Source organism: Bufo gargarizans, chromosome 2 (genome assembly GCF_014858855.1).
Source record: "Bufo gargarizans isolate SCDJY-AF-19 chromosome 2, ASM1485885v1, whole genome shotgun sequence".
In the NCBI taxonomy this organism is placed as follows: Eukaryota; Metazoa; Chordata; class Amphibia; order Anura; family Bufonidae; genus Bufo; species Bufo gargarizans.
The window spans coordinates 574,574,126-574,601,441 of NC_058081.1; the positions used below are offsets into that span (position 1 = coordinate 574,574,126).

At 45.3% G+C, this 27,316-nt stretch overlaps 1 long non-coding RNA gene across 3 annotated transcripts in view; it reads right to left on the minus strand.

Annotated features, from left to right (window-relative positions):
- The window catches only part of LOC122926740, a 46,788-nt gene that overhangs the window by 16,059 nt on the left and 3,413 nt on the right, over window positions 1-27,316 (minus strand). Inside the window, exon 2 of one of the 3 annotated variants that reach the window (XR_006387707.1) lies at window positions 21,188-21,262. The exons of 1 other annotated variant lie outside the window; for it this stretch is intronic. This is a non-coding gene — a long non-coding RNA (uncharacterized LOC122926740). Of the gene's footprint in view, window positions 1-21,187; window positions 21,263-26,930; window positions 27,033-27,316 lie in introns of all 3 variants that reach the window. One more of the 3 variants, XR_006387708.1, reaches the window with a different exon arrangement.

Genomic DNA, 27,316 nt, shown 5'->3' on the forward strand with positions numbered 1-27,316 from the left:
TAATTCATAGTTTTGATGCCTTCAGTGTGAATCTACAATTTTCATAGTCATGAAAATAAAGAAAACTCTTTGAATGAGAAGGTGTGTCCAAACTTTTGGTCGAGGGCGTGATGACGTGAGTGACGCGTCTCACTCTCCCTCCTCGCTAGCCTCCTCCCTCCATGCTCCTGCCGAACAGCTGATGCCCTGAATGCTGCGACGCCGTGGCTTACCTCCCTCGGTGCTGGCTTACCTCCCTCTCTGCTGGCTTGGTTGTCGGCCGTTCCGCTTGCTGCTGGCTGGTGCCGTTGTCGGCGTGTGTCCTCCTTGTCCGTGGTCTTGGCTGGCCCTGAGGATTCCCTGGTCTTCTCCTCCGGCTGTCTCCGGTTCTCTGTCCTGGTGCGCGGTGCTTGTCTGGCGCTTGCCTGGAATCAGCTGCTCCTCGGTTTGTTCGCTGCCTGCCCGCTGCTGGTGATTGTTGGAACTTCATGCTTCCTTGCTGCTTTTTCTTCGTTGGTCTGAGTCTTCACTTTGCGGCTAGAGGCAGGCACCTTGCAGGTATGGGGTTGTGTTTTTTTTTTTTTTTTGGTTTGTTTGGTGTCTTTTTCCGCTGCAGTGAAGGATGTCCACTAGAATTGTAACTTGGAATATCAGGGCTTGGGGAAAGGGTCAAAAGACAAGCTATCATGGATGCATTAAAAAGATATCTTCCAGCAATTATTTGCATGGTAGAAACTCATCTCACTAAAGAAACCGTGTTCCACCTGACAACGGGATGGTATTCTCAATCTTATTACTCCACTTTTAGTAGTTCTTCTAGGGGCGTCTCAGTTCTGATTCATATTTCTGTGGACTTTACCCTCATAGAATCCTATATAGATGACCAGGGTAGATTCATTTTTTTGCATGGTAAGCTGCATGGTTACAGCTACATCCTCGCTTTCTTTTATATACCTCCGCCTTTCTCAATGTACCCACTGATCCAGCTAACACTTTTCTCTGAAGGGAGATCAGAATGCCGGCTAGTTCTGATGGGGGACTTTAATGCGGTCATGGACCCCAATAAAGATAGATTCACATTAGATGCAGAACGGGTGAGGAAACTATGTAATTCCCCGCTGTCACAGTTCTGCTCGGAGGTTGGACTGGTGGATATATGGGAATATCTTGGCGGAGGAAAGAGAGTATACTCTTGTGTTAGCAGGGGCAGGTAGAGCAATATCTAGGATCGATTTAGCATTTACTAATGAGAGCAATCTGAGTAATATCCGGAAGATACGATATGGGGTAAGAACAGTTTCGGACCACTTACCCGTACTGGCTGAGGTTTGCACTGGGAAGAATAAGGATAACAGGGGGCTAGGATTTAAGTTGAATCCATATTGGCTTACTATTATGGATAACCTTCAGTCTACTAAATCACTGATATCCTCCTTTGGGGAGGTGAATCTCCCCTCTGCTAACATCAATATAGTATGGGATGCCCTGAAAGCATATCTGAGGGGGGTCTTTATAAGGCTACTTTCACACGAGCGTTCTGCTGTCCACTCGTGAGCTCCGTTTGAAGGAGCTCACGAGCGGAGCAGAACGCTTCCGTCCAGCCCTGATGCAGTCTGAATGGATGCGGATCCGCTCAGACTGCATCAGTCTGGCGGCGTTCAGCCTCCGCTCCGCTCGCCTCCGCACGGCCAGGCGGACACCTGAACGCTGCTTGCAGCGTTCGGGTGTCCGCCTGGCCGTGCGGAGGCGTGCGGATCCGTCCAGACTTACAATGTAAGTCAATGGGGACGGATCCGTTTGAAGATGCCACAATATGGCTCAATCTTCAAGCGGATCCGTCCCCCATTGACTTTACATTGAAAGTCTGGACGGATCCGTCTGAGGCTATTTTCACACTTAGCTTTTATATGCCAATATAATGCAGACGGATCCGTTCTGAACGGAGCCTCCGTCTGCATTATTATGATCGGATCCGTTCAGAACGGATCCGATCGAACGCTCGTGTGAAAGTAGCCTTAGCGAGATTGCTGCAGCAAAGAGAACATTTAAAAAAAAAGAGGAGGAACTGGCCAAGGCTGCTGCATGTACAACTGAGCGATTTACCAGTCAACCTACTGAGCATAATAGGGAAGAGATGCAGAAGGCCAGCTGCTCCTTGGAGAAATATATAATAGAGAAAGCAAACCATAGAGTATTCTTCAAGGGCTTAAAATATTTTTCGGAGTCTGGACGCCCTGGTAGGCTTTTAGCTAGGATAATCACACAACAAGACAAGAAAAATCAATCTATTGTCTCGATTCGCAATATAGTGGGGGAAATTATAACAGACCCAGAAGGAATTAGGGACACCTTTTTACAATACTTTACTCAGATATATAGCCCCTCTTCTGGCTTGTCACCCGATCTGGCGACGCGGTTCCTGGAGAGGATTCCACTCTCTACTTTAAATGAAGCCCAAATAGAATATCTGGAAGAGGAGTTATCTCTTTCGGAGCTCCAGGAGGCTTTGGGATCTGTCTCGGGGAATTCGTCGCCAGGGATGGATGGCCTTCCATATGAGGTTTACCGTAAGTATAGTGATGTGATTCTTCCTCAGCTGCTAGAGGTTTTTTCCCAGGCAAAACAGGGAGGGAGCTTACCATGCTCTATGATGGAGGCTCTTATTGTCCTAATTCCTAAAAAGGACAAAGACCCGATAGAAATGAGTTCTTATAGACCAATCTCGTTATTAAACACAGACGCTAAGTTACTATCAAAAGTTTTGGCCAAGAGGCTTTCACGGGTCATATCTGCTATCATCCACCCAGACCAAAATGGCTTTATGCCAAAAAGGGGTACCCATCATAACTTGCATAGGCTATTTATGAATATTCAGTCCCCGGGGTGTGGTACCCGCTCCATCCTGTCGTTGGATGCCACCAAAGCCTTCGACAGGGTGGAGTGGACTTTTCTCTGGGAGGTGATGAAAAAAATGGGCTTTGGCCCTAGATTTATGGCGATGGTTCAGTTATTATATAGCTCCCAAGTTGCTAGGATCAGGATCAACGATACGATCACAGAGAGCTTTACCCTAGGAAGAGGTACCCGTCAAGGCTGTCCTCTCTCCCCCCTCTTGTTTAATATCTATATTGAACCCTTAGCAGCTAGCATAAGGCAGGATCTGCAGGTGGCCGGTTTTGGCATAATGGGGAAGCATGACCGTGTATCCCTTTATGCAGATGACATCTTGGTTTTTGTCCATCAAACAGAAACCACTCTCCCTCGTATAATGGATTTGGTTGGTTTCTTTTCCGTTCCATCTGGTCTGGAGATCAATTGGGAGAAGACTGTTCTCCTCCCTATAGACGAGTTGCGAGGCGACTGGGATAACCAGTTAACAATCTCTGATTCAATAAAGTACCTGGGGATTTCAGTTTCTGCCAAACCTCAGGAATATTTACAACTTAATTTGATTCCACTTCTGATAAAGCTGAGGGCTAAAATCAAGATATGGCAAAAAATTCTGCATGCAAGAGCGGACAGAATCTCTTTAATAAAAATGGTAGTACTGCCCCAGGTTCTTTATGTCCTGTGCAACTCGCCTGTATGGATCGCAGACAAGTATTTTAGATTGATAGAGCGGATGCTTAACGACCTACTATGGGGGATGAAGTGTGTGAGATTAAAGGCACTCTATTTCTCCATGCCCTATAATCAGGGAGGTCTTAACCTCCCCTATTTTAGGGGTTACTTTGTGGCCTCTCAACTTTGCCTTTTTAACGACTGGGAAAATAGCCATTTTTGCAACAAAGTGGTGAAAGACTCAGGTTTTTCGGACTTTTTCACTGTATTGGAGTCCGATTATTTATCAAACATACAGACTGGGTACACACTTTTTTGCAGAATGGCTATAAAGACCTGGCTGGTTATTAGGAGCTGGTGTGGAATTAAGGCATCACTTATTTGCACCCCATTATGGCATAATTCAAAGCTTTTGAATTTAAGGGATTTGAATTGTTGCCAGTATTGGAGGACTAAGAATGTTCAGTACCTATATCAGGTGGTTAGTGGCGGACAAATTTTGCCCCCGATGGAGTTAAGGCAAAGGGCAAATTTGGGCGAGGTGGCTTGGTATGCATATTTCCAATTGAGGTCAGCACTTTCTAGCACTTTGAATAGTCACCTTTTTTTTATAGATACTCCTGAATTTTTACATGATTTAATTATTAAGAAAGTTGCCACGAAAATTAAAATATCACATTGCTATAGACACTTAATGAAAAAAAATTTGGGGGGTCTTCTTTCTCCAGGACAGAAATCCTGGTCCTCGTTACTCTCAGAGGTGGGTCCCCCAGAATGGGAGAACATAGGGGAAAGCTTAAAATTTGTTTCACATAATTTTAATCACAATTCAATATTTTGCACAAAATATATGTGACACCTATGTGGTTATATAGACGAGGACTCAGAACCTCCTCTGACTGGCCACGCTGTGGTGACTCCGAGGCAGATCATTTACATCTGTTTTGGGACTGCCCAATGGTGAGTAGCTATTGGAGATCGGTCCAAATTAACTTGGCTCGTAAATTTAACATTGTTGTTCCTCTGTCTCCCAGGATATGGGTCCTGGGAGACTTATCGGAGGTTAATTACCAGCCCATAAAACGCCAATTATTGATTAAGGTTATGTTCTTGGCCAGGCTTCTTGTTTCTAGACTATGGTTTTGCTCTTCCGCTCCAGACTGTAGTAACTGGTTGGCTCTGGTCGAGAAAGTGAAAAGCTATGAGAGGATTTTGTATAAACAAAGAGGATCCTATTTAAAGTGGGGCAAACTGTGGGAAGACTGGGACATGGTTAATTAATCAATTTGGAATTTCCTTTTTTATTATATATATTCTTATTTTTTATTTATTTTTTCCTGCAAGGTGGGGTGGGGGGGATAGGTGGGGCGGGTCGGGGATGATCTTACTAGTCCGGTTTTTCTGTATGCATTGTAATTGGTGAAGGATGTGAAGTTACATCTGAGCATTGGAGTATCTCTAGGAATGCTGAAGGATGGCGGGACCTTCCGGCATTGAATAATGGCTACATTTTTTACCAAATCAGGGCACTGTGCGCTCTATGGGCGGGGACCCGGGGCTCGGGACCCTGGGCGGCCCGGGGACCGGGTGTGACCCGAGATGCGGCTCTCTCTGTCTGATATGCGGTTTGACTGCAGGCAGTGATACGTTACATGCTGCATGGGTGCCACTAGGTGTTCTCTTAAAGGGGACAGAGCCGGTCTCTGGTGGTGTTCTTGTCCACATTTCTTTTAAATGCCGGTGATTGCCGAGTGATACTCGACCTGAGTCCCTTTGCATATGAGATACTGGTGTGGTTGTATGTGAGGTACGGTTAAGCCGGGCACTAATTCTCAATTTTAACTATCTGGGGATGAGGCAGTAAAATATGCACGTGGATTTTTTTCCACTGCGATAGAAGACTGCTGGACCCCCCAGTTTGCTCCAAGAAGTGTTTGCGATCAAAGATCGCCGTAAGCCCGCTATGTACGGTTAATGTGAGCACCAGGTGAATGGATTCAAGATTGTTAATCCTGCCGTTTTCTCTCACCCATGTTCGGGAGAGGGCGCGCGGGGTGCGCGCTCGCTCCCTGGTGGCCGCCCGGGCTGCGGGCCCCTGATCTCTGCCCTTTATAGATATTAATATGCCAAGTGAGATGCTGTGTGTGTTTGCCTGATTAGGCTGTCGATGTCAGGTGAACCCCGCTCTCCTCTCAGCAAGTGAGATCTCCATTTGACTTGTATTATCCCCATAAGTATGGGTATTTGTATGAAATTATTATTAACCATGCTTATAAATCAGAAACTTACGGACTTAAGGATTTTATAATATTATAAATGTTATATGGATATGTATTTTTGTATTATAAATAAAATATTTAAAGATAAAAAAAATAATGTCTCCCATAGTATCTCCCAGCAGTTATAATTATACAACTATATATATATATATATATATATATATATATATATATACAGTACAGACCAAAAGTTTGGACACACCTTCTCATTCAAAGAGTTTTTTTTATTTTCATGACTATGAAAATTGTAGATTCACACTGAAGGCATCAAAACTATGAATTAACACATGTGGAATTATATACATAACAAAAAAAGTATGAAACAACTGAAAATATGTCATATTCTAAGTTCTTCAAAGTAGCCACCTTTTGCTTTGATTACTGCTTTGCACACTCTTGGCATTCTCTTGATGAGCTTCAAGAGGTAGTCACCTGAAATGGTTTTCACTTCACAGGTGTGCCCTGTCAGGTTTAATAAGTGGGATTTCTTGCCTTATAATTGGGGTTGGGACCATCAGTTGCGTTGTGGAGAAGTCAGGTGGATACACAGCTGATAGTCCTACTGAATAGACTGTTAGAATTTGTATTATGGTAAGAAAAAAGCAGCTAAGTAAAGAAAAACGAGTGGCCATCATTACTTTAAGAAATGAAGGTCAGTCAGTTCAAAAAATTGGGAAAACTTTGAAAGTGTCCCCAAGTGCAGTCACAAAAACCATCAAGCGCTACAAAGAAACTGGCTCACATGCGGACCGCCCCAGGAAAGGAAGACCAAGAGTCACCTCTGCTGCGGAGGATAAGTTCATCCGAGTCACCAGCCTCAGAAATCGCAGGTTAACAGAAGCTCAGATTAGAGACCAGGTCAATGCCACACAGAGTTCTAGCAGCAGACACATCTCTAGAACAACTGCTAAGAGGAGACTGTGTGAATCAGGCCTTCATGGTAGAATATCTGCTAGGAAACCACTGCTAAGGACAGGCAACAAGCAGAAGAGACTTTTTTGGGCTAAAGAACAAAAGGAATGGACATTAGACCAGTGGAAATCTGTGCTTTGGTCTGATGAGTCCAAATTTGAGATCTTTGTTTCCAACCACCATGTCTTTGTGCGACGCAGAAAAGGTGAACGGGTGGACTCTACATGCCTGGTTCCCACCGTGAAGCATGGAGGAGGAGGTGTGATGGTGTGGGGGTGCTTTGCTGGTGACACTGTTGGGGATTTATTCTAAATTGAAGGCATATTGAACCAGCATGGCTACCACAGCAACTTGCAGCAGCATGCTATTCCATCCGGTTTGCGTTTAGTTGGACCATCATTTATTTTTCAACAGGACAATGACCCCAAACACACCTCCAGGCTGTGTAAGGGCTATTTGACCATGAAGGAGAGTGATGGGGTGCTGCGCCAGATGACCTGGCCTCCACAGTCACTGGACCTGAACCCAATCGAGATGGTTTGGGGTGAGCTGGACCGCAGAGTGAAGGCAAAAGGGCCAACAAGTGCTAAGCATCTCTGGGAACTCCTTCAAGACTGTTGGAAGACCATTTCAGGTGACTACCTTTTGAAGCTCATCAAGAGAATGCCAAGAGTGTGCAAAGCAGTAATCAAAGCAAAAGGTGGCTACTTTGAAGAACCTAGAATATGACATATTTTCTGTTGTTTCACACTTTTTGTTATGTATATAATTCCACATGTGTTAATTCATAGTTTTGATGCCTTCAGTGTGAATCTACAATTTTCATAGTCATGAAAATAAAGAAAACTCTTTGAATGAGAAGGTGTGTCCAAACTTTTGGTCTGTACTGTATATATATATATATATATATATATATATATTATCAATTATGTGAGCAAGAATAGTTCAGACATGATCTCAGCCAATGGGTGTAAGCTAAATTCTCCTATTCACTGAAAGCAAGCATGGACCTTGGAAACTGAGGAATAATGGAGCATATTTACTATTTAAAATGGTCATTTTTTTTGGCACAATTTGCACCAAATGACTTGCCACAAAATGAACCAAAACTTTGGCATATTATGATAGCAATACTAGGTCAACTTATAGGTGACGTCAACTAGTCAGTCTAATGCCTCATTCACACATCAGTGTTCAGTCAGTGATTTCCATCAGTGATTTTGAGCCCAAACCAGGTGTGGCTCCAAACACAGAACAGGAGCAGATCTTTCCCTCATACCTCATCTCTGAGTAGCCTACACCCTTGGTTTTGGCTCACAATCACTGATGGAAAACACTGACCAAACACTGATTCACACGTCCGTAATAATGGGTCTGCATCAGTTTCGCAAATTGCAGAATGGGTGCGGACCCATTAATTCTCTATAGGGCCGGAATGGATGCGGAGAGCACACTATGTGCTCTCCCCGCATCGGCATTTCCAGAGCGCACCGCCAATTTTCCGATCCACGGCTCCGGGAAAAAAATCGATCATGCAATTGCAGACAAGAATAGGCATTTCTATGGGGGTGCCGGCCGGGGTGTATTGCGGATCCGCAATGCACTACAGACGTGTGAATGGACCCTTAAAGATATGCCAGATTTATCAGACAGCTTCAGTCTCTGTGCCCTACCTGGAACAGTTTTATCAATCCATTTCCCTGCTGTCTGATCAGTTAGTGGCAGAAATACAACAACTCTAAAATTCAGACAAATTGTTGGCACACAGACAGAATTCTGGTATAAATCTGGTGCAGGATTTAATATCAGATTTATAAAGCTCCATGCGCCAGAATAGTAAATGTGTCTAAAATTACAGCTGTGATGTGTATTCTTAGACACTATTAGGCTACATGCACACGATGGACACAGTTTTTTATGGCCATTTTTCAACCATTTGTGCATCTATTTTGTGGCTGGCTGTCCATTTTTAATGAAGTGCCCTGAGTACACATAATGTCCCCCATAATGGCCACCAGCAGTAATAATGTTTCTCATTGTGGCCCCCATTTGTAATAATGTCCCCCCATAGTGCCCCCCGCCGTAGTAATAATGTCTCCCATAGTATCTTCCAGCAGTTATAATGTCCCCCATAGTGGCCCCCAGCTTTAAGTAATGTCTCCGATAATGGCCCCAAGCTGTAATGTTTTGCTTTAGCAAAAAAAAAAAACGACGTCATCTACTTGCATACACAGAGGCAGTCGCTCCTCTCTTGATTGAAAAGGACCTGAGCTTGCAACGAGCGCCTCCACCTAGGGTCCTGTATGTAATTCGACCCAGGTGTAGGAATTGGGGTCTAAAATGTCCCTTTACGTGTGTCACGGTGCTCCTACTTGGATACGGCTGGATCCCAGGCTTTGGCTCTGAATCAATAAATAGGGGAAATAATTGAGGTATTGAAGAAAGAATCAAATCCAGACCTTATAGAAAGTCGAACAGCAGCTTTACTTGAATAAATGTTCATCCAAGACAATCTTCAAGCTTGATCTTGGTCCCAGCAGGCTTTAGCATTACACTTGGCAGGCAAACTCATCTCTGCTACACTTGTTTCTCTCTGGCTCTGCTGTACTGACAGGCTGACTGTATAACTTTGCTCCTATATGCTGCACTACTTTCTGTAGTATGGTCTGTCTCTAGATTAGGCCATGGAACTTTCCTCCTGGCTCCTGAAGGCTTTAAGCTTTGACCTCCATCTCCAGCAGAGCTTAGGGTACTCTGGCTGGCTTGGGCACCTCCAGCAGAGACGTGCCCTGCAAACCTGTCCCTTAGCAGGGGATAAGCTAGACTAACACTGGTCCCCACCCTTCCTGCAGTAAGTATAACTAGACCACTTCTCCACAGAGGGAGGTTAGAATGGAATGGAAGGTGAACCAGGCACATTACATTTGAACATAGCAGTTGCAAACAGATTAGGAATACACAGTGTGGAGGACCTGGAATAAAATGCATAGATGACATTAATGTTAGCAGACACAGATAGAAGCCGGGTACAGGAGTGGTAACATCACTCTGGGGTGTTACACGCCCAGTGTGAGCACCTGGTAACATCATCATGCTGAGAACAGGTCCTTCGGAAGGTATTCTTCAATCAAGAGAGGAGTGACTGCGACTATGGTTCTGAAAAAACGTGTGCATGTAGCCTTAGTAAATCTGCCCCACTGTGTAACAGACAGTTGGAGAATTATTCCTTAGTCATTTATTAATCTTCTTTATGCCAAAATCTGAAGAGGATTTTTCTTATGAAAATTTGAAAATATAACAGGAAATACATAGGAGTTTTAATGAGATCTTGAATTTTCCTGGCTTCTGGCGCCCCCTGGAGGCTTTGTGTGAGCTGAACTCCACTGCAGTACTAAGTATAGAGGAACTAAGTGTAAGCTGCTATGTCTGTCAGCAGCAGAAGATAGAATTCCCCGCCACAGGCCAAAGGCCATGACCCCCATATATAGGCTGTGACTTTGTTGTCTGAGCGTTTGCAGAGATTCTGTGCAGGGGAAAGGAGCCAGGAATAACCACCATGACACCAGCCACTTAGAAGATTCCAGCTCCTTAGGTTTCCTCTATATCTAGAGGCGAAAAGTGGATTAGAATAGGAGTAACGAATCCTCCTCTAAATTGCCCCCATCCCGCACCAGTAGCATCACAACTATAGAGTTAAAATGATACAGGCAATATAAGCAAGGTCATACAAAGTGACTCTGGACGCACAACAAAAAGAGTGCAATATAACAATGCATCGAAATGTTGTCAATGTGGTCTGGCGTTCTGGCATGTGACAGAACATGGCTGCAACACAACTGTTGCCAAAAAATACAAACCTCCTGGATTTGTGGTCGCAAGTTGTAAGTCCCATGGAATTGTGACTAGCTTTACTGCAGCCAAGTCACTAATCTAGAATAGTCGCATCACAGCAAGTTCTAGACTGATCTCACACATTTTTTGGCCTCAAGAACAAAGTTGCCATGTAAGCCCTAGCCAAATTCTGCATTTATACAACTAGTCCTGAGTGTAATGGGATCTAATTGATTGTAATAAATCTGTATACAGGAGGCTCCCCCTAGTGGTGACTCGTTTATAAACAACCATCGGTGTGAAGCTTCCTTTTTCATATTAGCATATAATCACTATGGAGTGCTGAGCATGACCACATTCACTCTTGTGTATTTCAGTCAGTATTTGTAAGCCAAAACCAGGAGTGGATCAAAAACACAAAAGCGGTAAAAATCTTTCCACTATAATACATTTCTTTGAAGGCATTATTATTGCACTTTGCCTTACAAATACAGATGCAAAATTCTGACTGCTGTGTGAATGAGGTCTTACTGTGTAAATCCTTTACTTTTGATACTCTTGTACTGATCCTAAGCCGCACATCTTAAATTCTATTCACCTTCAGAGCCGCAGTCATAATTCTGCTAGCTGCCATTTCTCATAATGCTCTTTGCTCTCTTGTGCTCCATAGTGAGATATATTTTACTTTAGACTAGTATTGGAAATACTACATTGTCCACAATGCATGACAGCAATGTATGCCCCCTAGGGTAGTTTTATACAATGGAGGAGATTTATCAAAAGTGGTGTAAACTAGAACTGGTCTAGTTGCTCATAGCAACCAATCAGATTCCACCTTTTCCTTTCCAAAAGAGCTGTGAAGAAGGTGAAAGCTGATTCATTGCTGTGGGCAACTAAGCCAGTTTTCCTTTAAACCAGTTTTGAAAAATATCCCTCAATGTCTTTATTTAAAAAAAAATTCCTTTTGTTTTGACAAAAACAGAATGTCACAACCAGATGTTACATACTGGGCAGTAGTAAATCAAAAATGCCCCATAATCAATGCTTTTTTGTTGTTGTTGCCCTTTAAGACACTTTTTTTAGTTTTTTTTATTGCAGCATTCCCTGGTGTTTTCTCCCATAGATTTCTCCATAAGAAGAAGAATGTTGGGGGGGGGGGGGGGGGGGGGAATGTAAATAAAAACCACAAAAATAGGTTTTAAAAACAGCGTGACTTTCATGTCACCACTCGCCAAACAACCGATGCATAGAAAGATGTTAGGTCACAGCTTAGAAACAGCTGGTAAAATTCTAAATGCATCTCAATCTCTCTTTATCTAGTGGCAACATATTCCGCAGACATGAACTTAGAAAACTGCGCTCTGCAGGATCTACGGACCAATACATCATGCTCAATATTGGGAGGATGAAGTGGAATGTAGATAGCTGGAGATCTCTCACATCCAGCTTCTCGACAAATCAAAGTGGAGGGACGAGACGCACTCGTTGTGTTAGTGTGCGTTCACACTTCAGTTATTTCAACCATATTGGCCCATGTAAAGGAGCCTTTACAAGGATGAACTGTGGGAAGACCTGAAATATAATTCCTGCAGAACACATGAATGGTTTTAGCTGCCCCAGCACAACTTAGATTAACGGCATGTGTAATCTTCCTAGTTATATGAGAAAAGGGAAATGCTAATGGGGTTTTCCGGTTTCTTTATATACTAATGTTCTATTCTCCAATAGGTCATCTCATCAATATACATAGTCGAGTCACATCATTATGGCCACCAGCCAATATCCGTGTGCGGCATGGACAGCAGCTAGACGGTCTGGGAGTGATTCAGTAAGGTCCTGGTAGGTTGTCACAGGTATCTGGAGCCATGCTGACTGCAGTGCATCCCACAGCTGCTGGAGGGTGCATGGAGGAGGATTCTATTCCTCTTGACATGGGTTGGCACACGAAGCAGCTGGCCCTGGCAGACCAGGGGTACCAGTGGAAGGTACTTGTTAATACAAGCCACTTACTAATGTATTGTGATTATCCATATTGCTTCCTTTGCTGACTGGATCAATTTTTCCATCTCATTATACGCCGGCTCGTTTCCATGGTTGCGACCACCCTGCAATCTAGCAGTGGTGGTCGTGCTTGCACACTATAGGAAAAAGCGCTAGCATCTCTGGTGGAAAGGACCGTGGGAGTGCACATAGGCTACTGCATTTTGCTCTAGTGTTCAAACACGGCCTCCTCTGATGGATTGCAGGGTGGTCGTAACAATGGAAACGAGACGTGTATAATGAGATGGAAAAATGAATCAAGCCACCAAAGGAAGCAATATGAACAATCACAATACATTAGTAAGTGGCTTGTATCAACTTTATCTACATGATAAATTCCACTTGCTGACAACCCATTTAACCCTTAAATCACAGGAAGTGACGCCCTTAAATGGGTTGGCCACATTCTGGTTATCGTTGACCAGTGTGTAGGTAAGATATGGCACTTGCTAACATAGCCTTTGTTGAAATTCTGCACCATTTTCAATATTTATAAGGTATGCCCCCCTGATTTACAAAATCTTTTGTGCTGTCCGCACACAAGTCCTGTCCATAAAATGGTTGCCGACGAAGGGTCATGTGATCACAAATTGCCTCCAAGTGATGCCTCCTCCATTCAAACACACTGCACCAGCATTAAACTCCCAACAGAACAAGTGCAGATGGCAAGTGCAGTGTATGTTAATGGAGGGGACATTGCATGGAGGTGATTTGTCTGGTCACATGATTTTGAACAGCACCTCTGTGTGGAACCAAGGTAATATATAGAGATGAGCAAATCGAAGTGGAATTCGATCCGAATTTCAGGAAAAAATCGATTTGCACCAAATCAGAATTTCCTCACGCCTCGTGGTAACGAATTGCATTTTTTCCTAAAATGGCAGCGGCACGTGTGAGGACATTGAGCAAGGAACTCTGGGAAGGCGGGATCGCCCATAGTTCCATGCATGCAACCAATCGGCAGTCAGCCAGCCCTGTGATGTCAGAGCCCTATGAATATCTTCAGCCATCTTGGATTCTACCATTTTCAAGTGTACTTAGTGCAGGGAGAGAGGTCAGCAGGCGCTAGGGGCAGTGAAAAAACTTTATTGTGCTAAAAAAACGATTTACAAGTGCAGGGAAAGATTATTCAATGTGTAGGGGAAGGATAGGGAAGAATCATTCCACAGCATTTATGTTGAACAGGGTTCAGTCGGGGAGGTTACAGCCTGGGTAATAGGAACAATCCTATTACACCTTGCTGCACTGACTGGGGACCCAAATTGCCATTATACGGCTCTGTAATTCCAGCAAACCATTCTTGTTATTGGGGTGCAAGTGCTGTTTGATACAGCCATTAACAGGGTTTATTACAAGGAAATATTTATATGTCTTATTTGCCCTAGTGCGGTGCAGTTATATGTTCTAAAGTATTTTTGGGCTTTTATTAGTGGAGAAAAAATGGGCTTACTAGCCATTGTGTGGTGAAGTGTGAAAATTACAGCCCTTTTTGTCATGTATTAGTGGCAAAAGTAAAATATATTTGCCGTTCAGTGGTGCAGTTACAGGTCCTTCTAAAAAAATTAGCATATTGTGATAAAGTTAATTATTTTCTGTAATTTACTGATAAACATTAGACTTTCATATATTTTAGATTCATTACACACAACTGAAGTAGTTCAAGCCTTTTATTGTTTTAATATTGATGATTTTGGCATACAGCTCATGAAAACCCAAAATTCCTATCTCAAAAAAATAGCATATCATGAAAAGGTTCTCTAAACGAGCTATTAACCTAATCATCTGAATCAACTAATTAACTCTAAACACCTGCAAAAGATTCCTGAGGCTTTTAAAAACTCCCAGCCTGGTTCAATACTCAAAACCGCAATCATGGGTAAGACTGCCGACCTGACTGCTGTCCAGAAGGCCATCATTGACACCCTGAAGCAAGAGGGTAAGACACAGAAAGAAATTTCTGAACGAATAGGCTGTTCCCAGAGTGCTGTATCAAGGCACCTCAGTGGGAAGTCTGTGGGAAGGAAAAAGTGTGGCAGAAAACGCTGCACAACGAGAAGAGGTGACCGGACCCTGAGGAAGATTGTGGAGAAGGACCGATTCCAGACCTTGGGGGACCTGCGGAAGCAGTGGACTGAGTCTGGAGTAGAAACATCCAGAGCCACTGTGTACAGGCGTGTGCAGGAAATGGGCTACAGGTGCCGCATTCCCCAGGTCAAGCCACTTTTGAACCAGAAACATCAGCAGAAGCGCCTGACCTGGGCTACAGAGAAGCAGCACTGGACTTGCTCAGTGGTCCAAAGTACTTTTTTCGGATGAAAGCAAATTTTGCATGTCATTCGGAAATCAAGGTGCCAGAGTCTGGAGGAAGACTGGGAAGAGGGAAATGCCAAAATGCCTGAAGTCCAGTGTCAAGTACCCACAGTCAGTGATGGTCTGGGGTGCCATGTCAGCTGCTGGTGTTGGTCCACTGTGTTTTATCAAGGGCAGGGTCAATGCAGCTAGCTCTCAGGAGATTTTGGAGCACTTCATGCTTCCATCTGCTGAAAAGCTTTATGGAGATGAAGATTTCATTTTTCAGCACGACCTGGCACCTGCTCACAGTGCCAAAACCACTGGTAAATGGTTTACTGACCATGGTATTACTGTGCTCAATTGGCCTGCCAACTCTCCTGACCTGAACCCCATAGAGAATCTGTGGGATATTGGGAAGAGAAAGTTGAGAGACGCAAGACCCAACACTCTGGATTGAGCTCAAGGCTGCTATCGAAGCATCCTGGGCCTCCATAACACCTCAGCAGTGCCACAGGCTGATTGCCTTCATGCCACGCCGCATTGAAGCAGTCATTTCTGCAAAAGGATTCCCGACCAAGTATTGAGGGCATAACTGAACATAATTATTTGAAGGTTGACTTTTTTTCTATTAAAAACACTTTTCTTTTATTGGTCGGATGAAATATGCTAATTTTTTTAGATAGGAAATTTGGGTTTTCATGAGCTGTATGCCAAAATTATCAATATTAAAACAATAAAAGGCTTGAACTACTTCAGTTGTGTGTAATGAATCTAAAATATATGAAAGTCTAATGTTTATCAGTTTATCAGGTTATCAACAATAACCAGAAAGCGTCCAATCCCTTAAAGGGGTTATCCAGTATCTACAACAGCCCCCCCCCCCATATGCCCTGGCCCCTCCAAGGGAATATACTTACCCCACTCCCTGCGCCGGTTCTGGTCCCCGCACCGCTGCTTCTACCTGTACACGGATGAAAACATCCAGTGTTGGGAGGGAGCAGCAAATGGCAGATGGGGACGAGCCTCCCTAGCACCGCGGATGATGCTAGAGAAGCTTGTCTCCGTCCCTGCCTGCTATTGGCTGCTCCTTCCCCCGACATGGATGTTTTTATCCATGTACAGGGAGAAGCAGCAGCGGTGGTGCGGGACCAGGAGCGGCGAAGAGGGCGGGGTAAGTATATTCCTACGGAGGGGCCTGGCACAAATGGGGCTGTTGTAGATACTGGATAACCCTTTAAAGAAATGTGCTACAGGAAACAGGTTGGAAAGCATGCTGCGCCCGGGGCTGGAAGGAAACTGTGTTGGCGGGAGGATGGCACCTGCAAGGACAAAGCCCGGGATCACAGTAGTGAATAGGGAGACACTGGCAACTGACCACTGCCGCTATCTGCCCCGCTATGCGGCTAGATGTGGACAATGCTCCCTGCTTCACTGTTCCGTTGGTCTCTGGAGCTCCTCCTCAGGCCACACATCACGCAGCAGCATGATGTGTGTTAGTTGTGCTGCTGCAGCTGAGAACGCAGGATGGATGTGCCGATCATCAGGGCAACAGGTAAGTATTTGTATTTATTTTTATTTTTTTATGGAGCTGGAGAGGGCACCAGAGGCCAAAGGGGAATACAAACAGAACATAACTACAGTGAGGGGGTACAAAGGTGGGCATAATATTGTGAAGGGGTCACATGGTGGGCATAACTACTGTGAAGGGGTACCAAGGTGGGCATAAAGACTGAGGGAGCACAAAGGTGGGAATAACTACTGTGTAAGGGGTCACAAGGTGGGCATAACTACTGTAAAGGGGCACCAAGGTGGGCATAACTACTGTGAAGGGGCACCAAGGTGGGCATAACTACTGTGAAGGGGCTACATGGAAGACATAATTACTGTGAGGGTGTACAATGTGGATATTACTACTGTGAGGGGGCACAATATGGGCATTAGTACTGTGTGGTAGTTCTAAGGGGAAATGCCATATATGGATAGGGGGGGAAATGTGTGTATGTGGGTAAGTAACTGGCTCAGTGATAGAAAACAGAGGGTGGTTATTAACGTTACACACACAGATTGGGTCACTGTCACTAGTGGGGTACCTCAGGGGTCAGTATTGGGCCCTATTCTCTTGAATATATTTATTATGATATTCTAGTCCTGCCACGTTACAAATCAATAGTCAGACCACACATGGAGTACTGTGTACAGTTCTAGGTTCCTGTGAACAAGACAGAGATATAGCAGAGCTGGAGTGGGTTCAGAGAAGGTCAACTAAAGTAATAACTGGGTGGACTTCAGTACCCCGAAAGATTATCAAAATTAGGGTTATTCACTTTAGAAAAAAGATGACTGAGGCAGGGGCATTGCTAGGGTCTGAAAACATCCGGGGCACAAGCCCATTGTATCACGCCCATGTGAAGCCACACCCCCACCCAATGAAGCCACACCCCCATGGGCCTTCACAGTAGTTATTAACCACTTTCAGCAGTCCTCCCTTCAGTGAAGGGAGGACTGCTGAAAGGGGTTAATAACTACTGTGAAGGGCCTAGCCGCCTGGGCTACCCCACAGATCATCCCCTCAGTAATCCGTATCCTGCAGTAACTGAACTTTAAATCAGCGCTCATATCATTACTATCTTACACACTCAGCTCCAGTAACAGGCAGTGCGGGGCGGCGCTCACTCACTGACGTCACGCGCCTGCGCCGCCTAGTGGGAGGAGCAGGAGCATGACGTCAGTGAGCGAGTGCTGCCCGCACTGCATGTTTCCGGACCTGAGTGTGTAAGATAGTAATGAGATCATGAGCTTTAAAGTTCAGTTACTGCAGGATACGGATCAGGATGGCGGGGCTGCGCAGCGCAGGAGAGTCAGAGCGGCCGGCCCTGCCAGCCAGGGGTGTAACAAGAAGTGGCTGGGCCCCACAGCAAAATTTTGTATGGCCCCCCCCCTCCATGACTACCCTGGCATTCTATATGTGCATATGAAAGGGAGAGTTCACATCACATTTTATGTATACATTACCAGGGGTCTGCAACCTTCGGCACTCCAGCTGTTGTGAAACCACAATTCCCAGCATGTTCCATTAATTTCTATGGGAGTTATGAGAAGAGCAGAGCAATAATAGGGGGTACAGTACAGGGCAAGGGGGGGATGCACAGTGCAGCATAGGGGGTACAATGCAGCATAGGGGCACACTAAAGGGCAGGGGGGACAGTACAGCATAGCGGGCACAATACAGGGCAGGGGGCACACAGTGCAGCATAGGGGGCACAGTGCATTATAGGGGGTACAGTACAAGGCAGGGGGCACACACAGTGCAGCATAGGGGGCACAGTGCATTATTATAGGGGGTACAGTACAGGGCAGGAGGCACACACAGTGCAGCATAAGGGGCACAGTACAGGTCAGGGGCCACACACAGTGCAGCATAGGGCAGGTGGCAAAATACAGCATAGGGGGTACAGTACAGGGCAGGGGGTATACACAGTGCAGCATCGGGAGTACAGTACAGGGCAGGAGGCACACAAAGTGCAGTATAGGGGGTACAGTACAGGGCAGGGGGCAGAATACAGCCAAAACATGCACCTAGAAATGCTCCATTCACATGTCCTACCTCAGGAGATGATAGTTCCTAGTGGGCAAAAGGACCTTTCATGATGTAAGGAGCACATTATCAGTCACATGAGTGGGCAGAGTCAGGCTCCGGGCTGTGCAGGAGATTTTGTGGAAATGACTGCGCCGGCGCAAAAAACTGCATTGGATAATCAAGACACCTGGTTTCAGGCTGCCGGGCGCCAGGCCCCTTGACAGCCCGGGCCCTGAAGCAGCCGCTTCCCTGGTAGTTACGCCACTGCTGCCAGCATAACATTCGGGGCACTGGTCAAAACATCCGGGGCTCAAGCCCCAAATGTTTTGACCTAGCAACGCCCCTGGACTGAGGGGAGATCTAATAAATATATATATATATATATATATATATAGTACATAGTACAGACCAAAAGTTTGGACACACCTTCTCATTCAAAGAGTTTTCTTGATTTTCATGACTATGAAAATTGTAGATTCACACTGAAGGCATCAAAACTATGAATTAACACATGTGGAATTATATACATAACAAAAAAGTGTGAAACAACTGAAAATATGTCACATATTCTAGGTTCTTCAAAGTAGCCACCTTTTGCTTTGATTACTGCTTTGGCATTCTCTTGATGAGCTTCAAGAGGTAGTCACCTGAAATGGTTTTCACTTCACAGGTGTGCCCTGTCAGGTTTAATAAGTGGGATTTCTTGCCTTATAAATGGGGTTAGGACCATCAGTTGCGTTGTGGAGAAGTTAGGTGTATACACAGCTGATAGTCCTACTGTTAGAATTTGTATTATGGCTAGAAAAAAGCAGCTAAGTAAAGAAAAACGAGTGGCCATCATTACTTTAAGAAATGAAGGTCAGTCAGTCTGAAAAATTGGGAAAAGTGTCCCCAAGTGCAGTCACAAAAACCATCAAGCGCTACAAAGAAACTGGCTCACATGCGGACTGCCCCAGGAAAGGAAGACCAAGAGTCACCTCTGCTGCGGAGGATAAGTTCATCCGAGTCACCAGCCTCAGAAATGGCAGGTTAACAGCAGCTCAGATTAGAGACCAGGTCAATGCCACACAGAGTTCTAGCAGCAGACACATCTCTAGAACAACTGTTAAGAGGAGACTGTGTGAATCAGGTCTTCATGGTAGAATATCTGCTAGGAAACCACTGCTAAGGACAGGCAACAAGCAGAAGAGACTTGTTTGGGCTAAAGAACACAAGGAATGGACATTAGACCAGTGGAAATCTGTGCTTTGGTCTGATGAGTCCAAATTTGAGATCTTTGGTTCCAACCTCCGAGACTTTGTGCGACGCAGAAAAGGTGAACGGATGGACTCTACATGCCTGGTTCCCACCGTGAAGCATGGAGGAGGAGGTGTGATGGTGTGGGGGTGCTTTGCTGGTGACAATGTTGGGGATTTATTCAAAATTGAAGGCATGCTGAACCAGCATGGCTACCACAGCATCTTGCAGCGGCATGCTATTCCATCCGGTTTGCATTTAGTTGGACCATCATTTATTTTTCAACAGGACAATGACCCCAAACACACCTCCAGGCTGTGTAAGAGCTATTTGACAATGAAGGAGAGTGATGGGGTGCTGCGCCAGATGACCTGGCCTCCACAGTCACCGGACCTGAACCCAATTGAGATAATTGGGGTGAACTGGACCGCAGAGTGAAGGCAAAAGGGCCAACAAGTGCTAAGCATCTCTGGGAACTCCTTCAAGACTGTTGGAAGACCATTTCAGGTGACTACCTCTTGAAGCTCATCAAGAGAATGCCAAGAGTGTGCAAAGCAGTAATCAAAGCAAAAGGTGGCTACTTTGAAGAACCTAGAATATGACATATTTTCTGTTGTTTCACACTTTTTGTTATGTATATAATTCCACATGTGTTAATTCATAGTTTTGATGCCTTCAGTGTGAATCTACAATTTTCATAGTCATGAAAATAAAGAAAACTCTTTGAATGAGAAGGTGTGTCCAAACTTTTGGTCTGTACTGTGTATATATATATATATATATATATATATATATATAATCAGGGGTCACATACAGAGATCTCTCCCATCATCTATTTATCCCCAGGACTGTGACTGTGACGAGGGGATATCCTCTGCGTCTAAAAGAAAGAAGGTTTGTACACAAACATAGAAGAGGATTCTTTACGGTAAGAGCAGTGAGACTATGGAACTCTCTGCCTGAGGAGGTGGTGATGGGGAATTCACTAAAAGGGGCCTGGATGTATTTCTGGAGTGTAATAATATTACAGGCTATAGCTACTAGAGAGGGGTCATTGATCCAGGGAGTTATTCTGATTGCCTGATTGGAGTCGGGAAGGAATTTTTTTCCCCCTAAAGTGGGGAAAATTAGCTTCTACCTCACAGGTTGTTATTTTACCTTCCTCTAGATCAACTTGCAGGATAACAGGCTGAACTGGATGGACAGATATCTTTCTTCAGCCATATAAACTATGTTACTATGTTATATATACATTGGGATAGCTCGGTCTTACAGGGCAGCACCGTGTCCTTCCAGGTATTTTATTCTGCCACAGATGTACGTTAGAGAAGTCTCTGACTGGTTGTGAGTGGTAATCTCTGTACAAGCAATGGAAGACAGCTGAACTCACTAATATCCCATTAGGTCGTGGTACCAGTTGCATGTGATAATCCAGTGAGGAGAATACAATGGAGATGCTTTGGTAATTTATTGAATTTACCTTGAGCAAAGACACATGGAGGACATTAGAGGATATTGGAGGTCAAAACGAATGCTCTCACCAGCTCTGAGTCTGCTGCAGAAGAAAAAATACATCAGGACTGGAGCAAACAGGATATGATGTCACGGAAAGGTAGGAGTACACAGAGAGCAAAGGCAAATGAGATTTACCATATTTTCACCCTATAAGACGCTCCTAGGTTTTTGAGGAGGAAAAGAAGAAAAAAACTTTTTTTTAACCAAAAGGTGTGCTTTTGGTGGGTTTTGAACTAATGGTGGTCTGTGCATGACACTATTATGGGGGATCTGTGGATAACGCACTGTCATGTTGGGGATCTGTAAATGGCATGGTTATGGGGGATCTGTGGATGGCACTGTTATGGGGGATCTGTGGATGACACTGTTACGGGGATCTGTGGATGGCACTGTTATGGGGGATCTGTGGATGGCACTGTTATGGGGGATCTGTGGATGGCACTGTTATGTGGGATCTGTGGATGGCACTGTTATGGGGGATCTGTGGATGGCACTGTTTATAGGGGATCTGTGGATGGCACTGTTATGGGGAGGGGCATCTGTGGATGGCACTGCTATGGGGTGGGGGATTTGTGGATGACATTTTTATGGGGTGGGGGATCTGTGGATGACACTGCTATATATGTGTCATCCACAGATCCCCCTCATAACAGTGTCCCCCAATACACCGGCCCTCTGCTCACCGAAGTATTTCTAGACCGTAATCCTTAACCTGTTAATAAGTTTAACTTAAGCTCTCCCCTGTTCCCCTGTATCAGTACAGCACTTACTAACAAGCTTCCATAGCAGGCAGAGCGACTGGCAGTGTTATGTCACTCACTGATGTTGCGTGCCTGCTCCGCCTGTTTCATTCACAAAGTGGGAGGAGCAGGCGCGCAACGTCACTTCGGTGAGCGGCGGGGCTGGTGTAAGAGTACAGTGACTGCACCCCGTCGCAAGTTCCGGACTCCAGCCCCTCCTCTCTCCCCGCTCATACATCGCAGGCTGCAATGCTGCAGCATCGCAGACTGCAATGTAAAATGGGAGCATTCGCCCCATAAGACGCAGGGGCATTTCCCCCCCATTTTTAGGGGGACAAAAAGTGCGTCTTATGGGATGAAAAATACTGTACATAATACCTTCAGGAAACCCATAACAAGAATGACTACAGGGTGGCAGCATTACATAACATGGCAATGATATGATAAGGGTACTTTCACACTAGCGTTTTTCTTTTCCGGTATTGAGTTCCATCACAGGGGCTCAATACCGGAAAAAAACTGATCAGTTTTATCCTAATGCGTTCTGAATGGAGAGCATTCCGTTCAGGATGTATCAGGATGCATCAGTTCAGTCCCTCTTACGTTTTTTGGCCGGAGAAAATACCGCAGTATGCTGCAGTTTTTTTCTCCGGCCAAAAATCCTGAACACTTGCCGGAATGCTGGATCCGGCATTAATTTCCATTGAAATGTAAGTGTAAAATTTCCGCATTGACGGATCAATTCTTCCAGCCCGAGCATTCGCTGACCTTTAAATCTGTGGAAAAAAAAAATACTGGATCCATTTTTCCGGATGACAACCGGAAAGACAGATCCGGTATTGCAATGCATTTGTCAGATGGATCCGCATCTGTCTGACAAATGCATCCGTTTTCATCTGAATTGCCGGATCTGGCAGGCAGTTCCAGTGACGTTACTGCCTGCTGGAATACTCTGCCGCAAGTGTGAAAGTACCCTAACACGAATACAGCAATTAATCTTAAATTGAAGAAATAAATGCTAGAACAGCACACTCCCCGTCTGAAATCCTAGGATTTCAGACTATATACTAAACAGGAATGTCCATATGATGTTCAATGAAAATACTGGAACCTGAAAGACAAAAAGCAACAAAGAAAATACTTTAAAATGGAATGGGTGGACAGGAACAGTCCAAATGTCTGGAATTTTCTAGGAATAGTCTGGAGATGGACGACTGAATGGATGAAAAGTTCTTAAAAAGTTCCTCAAGGGAGAAGAAATCATTCTTTCTACCTTCTGTTCTTTCATAAGAACAAGAACTCCTGTTTGAACATTTGGCTTGACCTGCTGCCACTTTCTATCCTTCATCCTTGAAGAAGGCTTAAGTACTCTTTTTTTTCACCTGCTCCAGAAACAGTTGGCCAGATGTTGAACGTGTTTCCACCGTTTCTGATATAGGTTACCAGAAGAAGACTCTTTTAGGTGGATTAGGAACAGAGCCAAACTTTTGAGTGAGAAGAGTTGCTGGAGTGAGAATGGCAGGAGATTCTGGATCCATAGATACAGGTACAAGAAGTCTTGCGTTGACGATAGCAGATTCCTCAGCTAAGAAGGTGGTCAAAGTCTCATGGGTGAGGCTTGATAAGTTGAAGTCCATAAGCATACAGTCCAATATTTTGCAGGTGATGCCTATTATCCTTTCCCATGAACCGCCCAAATGAGAGGCATGAGGGGGGTTAAAGATCCATGTACAACAAGCATGTCAAACTCAAAGGCTAACATGGGCCAAAAAAACAAAATTTAAGTTTATGTGGGCCGCATAAAAGAAAAACGCCTGGCCGTGCGGAGGCGTGCGGATCCGTCCAGACTTACAATGGAAGTCAATGGGGACGGATCCGTTTGAAGATGACACAATATGGCTCAATCTTCAAACGGATCCGTCCCCCATTGACTTTCAATGTAAAAGTCTGGACGGATCCGTTCAGGCTACTTTCACAGTTAGAATTTTTTTTACAATATAATGCAGACGGATCCGTTCTGAACGGATCCACCGTCTGCATTATATGAGCGGATCCGTCTCAGACGGATCCGCTCTGAACGCAAGTGTGAAAGTAGCCTTAGGGGCGAGAACCTGGGATCTTTCATCCCTTGTCCTATTCAGCTCTATCAGGGTGAATAGGACTTCACACTGTCCCTACTGCTCTGTGCCTTGTGCACACAGCATCAGGGATGTTACCATGGCAACCAGGGCTTCTGTAGCGTCCTGGCTGCCATGGTAACTGATCGGAGCCCCAGGCTTACACAGCTGGGGCTCCGATCAGAAGCTGCCACTGCACCACCAATGAGGGGGAGGGGAGAGGTCCCTGTGGCCACTGCCACCAATGATTTCAATACTGGGGGGGTTGAGAGGGGCTGGCGCACTGTGCCACCAATGATTTTAATGGGATGGGGGGGTTGAGGGGGGGGGGCACACTGCACCACCAATGATAAATTACCCCTTTATACAGGAGGCGGGTACTGGCAGATCAGCAGTTAACCCCTCAGGTGCGGCACCTAAGGGGTTAACTGCCTCTGATCGCAGCTCCCTGTCAGGGGCAGGGTGCCAGCAGTGCGATTCTGCTGCCGGCACCCGCCTCCTGTATTGTGTTAAACTACTTTCACTATCAGGCCACACAGAGCGGCGCCCAGCGATGTCTCAGCACTCACCATTAGTCCTGGGCGCCGCTCGTTCGACTGCAGTGCTCCATTACTGTCTCCTCTATTGCTCCACATGCTGCTGATTACTATCGGAGCGATGGGAGGAGACATCAGCTTCACTAGTGGGCGTTCCTTCTTCCTGGCTGTAGCGCTGTCCAATCGCAGCGCAGGGAGAAGGAACGCCCACTAGTGAAGCTGATGTCTCCTCCCATCGCTCCGATAGTAAGCAGCATGTGGAGCAGGAGAGGAGACAGTAATGGGGCACTGCGGGCGAACAGAGCGGCACCCAGGACTAATGGTGAGTGCTGGGCGCCGCTCTGTGTGGAAATAGTCCAATCATTGGTGGCGCAGTGCGCCCCCCCCCTCCATTCTCATTGGTGGCGCAGTGCACCCGCCCCTCCTCCCCCCCTCTATTCTCATTGGTGGCGCAGTGCGCCCGCCCCTCCTCCTCCCCCCCCCTCTCTTCTCATTGGTGGCAGCGGCAGCAGCACAGGGGGAGGGAGGACAGCTTCCTTCTCCCCGTGCTGCTGAGAGAACATGAGCGTGCCGATAGCAGCGCGCTCATGTTCAGAAATACTTGCCGGGCCGCAAAAATATTCATTGCGGGCCGCATGTTTGACACCCATGATGTACAACCATTGTTGGCCAAGTAGTCTTGAACTGGCTTAGAGTTGATTTGCAATTCTCGGCAGGCACCTATGAAGTTGGTTCCACAGTCAGATCTCATTTGCTTTACTGGTCCTCTGATGGTGAGAAATCATCTTAAAGCATTGGTGAAACTAGAAGCGTTCATGGATTATATTACTTCAATGTGTATAGCACATACACTTAAGCATGTAAACAACACTGCCCATCGTTTGCTGTCTGCATGACCGGAGGTGGGATTCAAAGTTTTAACAACAGGTTCCCTACTCAACTGCGGACACGCTTAGTCAGGACACATGTTTACATATGCATACACCATATAAATGCCACACACATACACATAAATACACCATATACATGATAAACATGCATAAATACACCATATATACACTACACACACATACCACCTAACTTTTAAAAATTTTAAGAAGCCATGACGATCACCCTGACGAAGGCTGCGCAGCCTGGTTTCGGCTAGAGAGGTCTGATCTGGATCATCATAGATAAGACCCAAAGCTTCGAAAAAATGTATCTACCAACCGGAGAGACTGCGATCCAGTCAGCAGAGAAAAAGCCCAAGACTGAGCATCCCCCTTAAGCAAGGAAATAACCACACCGACTCGCTGTTTCTCATCTCCAGATGAGAGTGTGGACGTAGCCTAAAATACAGTTTGCACGCCTCCCTAAACAAAATGGAATTATCACGTCCCCCAGAGAATCTGTCTGTCTTTATGCTCCAGATAGGCCTGGTCTCCACCACTACCACCAGGACCAACAGCCTGTGATCTCTGCATCTGCAAGACGGTCGTGCGGAGGTCAGCTACCTCCAAAGACAGCCTTTGCAGCTGACCTGACAGTGCAGCAACAGGAACCATGGCTGCACACAAACAAACAAAAAAAATGACGGTTTTGGCAGTTTATAATGTCACGCTTCGGTGTGGGAGGGAAACACCACACTGAGCATAGGAGGGAAGGGAGGAACAGGGAATCAGGCCTGAGAACTAAGGAAGGAAGATAGACCCCTCCTAGTGAAAACCCCAACCAAAATCCTGACTGACTACCAGTATAAACAAACCCCAAAGGTAGGTAAGTTCATACGTAGGAATACCTAGAGTCCTATCTAGCCCTATAGGACCCTGGTACTAATGGCAAAGATGAGACTACCTGTTGCCTCCAAAAGGAAGGACGAACAGGAGTCTTCTACATGCCTAAAACAAACAATAGGGAAAACCAACACACATAACCCAAACAAAATACAAAAGGGAAAGGAAAGGCTTAGCTTCAAAGAAGCTATAAAAGCAACGGGAACTCAGCCGAGATCCAACCACAAACTATCCACAGGCACAGAAGCTATAAACCGCACAGCATTGTGGGAGAAACAACTATAAATAAGGAAGGTAAATGACCACATTAGCAACACCTGGAGGCAAGGGGTGTGGCCATTACCAGAAACAACACAGACGCCTATTGATCCACAAGGAAAACCTGTCAGATCAAACCACGTGTTGCCAGTCTCACAGATCTCCTGCCATTCACTGTCGCCAGGACGGCCTTATGTCTTGGTACGTCCGTGACAGTACCTAGCACTAAAGACATGTTTGCATACACAATATATTCAGTGCTATCCAGAATACAGCGCCACATACCTCTTACATCCAGTGACGTTGCCTCTGATGTAGATTTTCTATTTCCTTATCTTCTCCTTTCAGACCAGACCCCCATGATGATTTCTCACCCATCTCTTGTCTCTGCAGTTTGACAAAAAGACATCTTAGGCTCCTACTTTTCCATCCTCCTCCTCTGAATAACTCATCCGGCCACCTGCAATACTGTGCCTGCTGTGCTCCCCAATACTATAATACAGAAACAGATAATGCACCTGATAATACTAGTACCACACAGATAGTGCCCCCCAATACTGTGCCCACTGTGCTCCCAATTCTATACTACAGAAACAGATAATCCCCATAATAACACTAATACCACAAAGATAGTGCCCCTTCAATAATTATTGGCACACACTGCCCTAAAA